Consider the following 2,368-nt stretch of genomic DNA (forward strand, 5'->3'; position numbering starts at 1 on the left):
AATGAGAGTATCAAAAGGAAACACTTTGGTGATTCATTAACAATCCTTAATCCTCATATTCTCGTCCGTACATGCCTCTTTCTGCAGTTCTCAACAAGAACGTCCTCTAATTTAAATCTGCATTTCCTTTCCTAATTCATCCTCTTTGCTTCCTAATCCTCTTTTAACAATCCTTGCTATTCATATTCTCGACCGTACGCGTCTTCCTGTAGTTCTCGAGTTGAGAATCTCGACAAGAACGTTCTATAATTTAAAGCTACAGTTCCTTTCCTAATTATTCCTCCTTGCTTGCCGCCTGAGAAGAACTTTTGTAACCGCATATAGCTAAGCCTCAATTTCACACTGATTCATCTCCTTCCCCCCATTCCTCGCTTATCCCCATTCTCCACCTTATACCCTCCTCCCCCTACTTGTTCCTCTTCCTCCGTCCTCTCCCCCCTCTCGTTCCTCTTCCTCCTTTCCCCCTCTCCATCATCTGCCTCCTCTCCCATCTCACCCTCCTCTCCCTCGTCTTTTCAACTCACTCCCCCACTCCTCTCCCTCCTCTTCCTCCTCTTCCCTATCCCTCCTCTCATTCCTCTTCCTCCTCTACCAAGACCTCCTCTCCCTCGTCTTACTGTGATACATTGCTCCTTAATCTTGAAAATGCGCAGCCCAGTTTAATTACTCAACTCCGTACACAAATCTTCCTGCAATTCTCGAATACAAAGTTCATTGTTTCTACTTATAATATTTATTCAATACTGGTGGTTCACTTTCCCCGTATTTAGGGTGATACATCACATATGTCTGGTCGATTTGCGTCATAGGAACTTTTGTAACCGCCTTATGCTCGGCCACCTTTTCAAGCTGCACATCTTCCGGACATCTGCGCATTGCATTTTACCATTTTTTCACAAATATGCAATAATACCGCACCAAGGCCAGGATCGCAGCGCGTCGATTTACGACGCCCTTGCCGGATTGCGCAAAGAGTAATTGTCTCAGTCCGAGCATGCTCGTCCATTTCATCCAATATGTTGGTTCTTGCCCACCTTTTAGGTGGGCAAGCCAACCTCAACGATGCGGCAGGTAGCTCCTCTTGCGTAACGGGTTTATTGAATAACATTTTTCCCGTACCACCGTATCTCTGCCGTGCTCGGTTACCGACTGGGGGTCGGGAGACAGGGCACAAAGGCAAACGGCCACGCCATACGTGTGCATATTATATAGCACGGCTTACATAAATAACCGACGATCCTGTGCGCTTAAAGCCAGATGAGTCGCATTTCCGGCATCGTGGCGAAGAGTTGCAGCGGCTGAGTGACCTAACAGTAATGTCATGTACCGGTAATGGGAACACACACGGTACACGTTTACATGCTTATGGCAATGAGAATTACGAAGTAACGCGAAGTAAAAGCTGCCTAAGGAAAAGGCTGGGGGGATGTTGGCTCGTTCGAACGGTTGGCTTATGAAGGGCGCACGTTTCCATGAGAGTTTCAAGAAGTTGCAACATCCTTCCATCTTCACCTGGCCGCTGATAATTCTCTCCTACGTGGTTATTTGTCTGTCGGCTAAAGGTTGTAGCACATAGGTTCCATGAGGTGGTTAGTGCCCCGGGGATTTCTGGCAAGAGACAGCGTCTATTGCAGGAAAGTCTGTCAGTTGGGATAATACGCTGACTTCGTCAAGGGGTGCATATCTGAGTATCAGTAACGGATTGTATCAGTAATGGATTGAGTCACCGGTGAGCACATATCGATAGGTATGGCACGCCGTTTGCACCCGAAGGTGCCTTAGCCACCAAAGGAGGGTAGAATCCGGGCTGGGTTTGGGGAAGAGCTCTGTCGCAGAATTGGCCTGGATTTATATTCCTGACAATGTTATTGGTCCGTCGGGGTCTTGAATTGTTCTGGCAGGCTCGCCGGAGGAATTCGAATTGCGCTGTGGAGCCCGGGAATTGGGCTGGCGGGTGGGCGGACCAGGTCTGGATTGGCCTGTCCGGGTGTCGAATTAGCCTCCAAATTAAGGAAGCACAGGGTTTGTGCGACCGGGGCAGCCCAAGGATCTGCTCTCCCCGACCTTGTGTCCTACCCTCCTCCACCAACGTCGGTTGCAGAAGGTAGGAAGCACGACTTCCCCTCGTGTGTGTCTGTGTGTGTGTGTGTGTGTAGGTGTTAATTAGAACCTTCCTGCTCAGCACCTATCCCTGGACAAAACAGCGGCCTTTATCTTTGTGCAGGCAAGGCTATCCCAGCTGCCTCTCTGCTGAGCTCCGCTGCGAGTTTGCGAGCCCCTTGCTGGAAAGTAAAGGTAATATAAACTGATGCCCTTAGCCGCGGGAGAAAGGTGTAAGCTTCTCTGGCTTGGGAGGGGCCCCCTGGCT

Source organism: Volvox carteri (assembly GCF_000143455.1).
Source record: "Volvox carteri f. nagariensis unplaced genomic scaffold VOLCAscaffold_76, whole genome shotgun sequence".
Taxonomy (NCBI): domain Eukaryota; kingdom Viridiplantae; phylum Chlorophyta; class Chlorophyceae; order Chlamydomonadales; family Volvocaceae; genus Volvox; species Volvox carteri.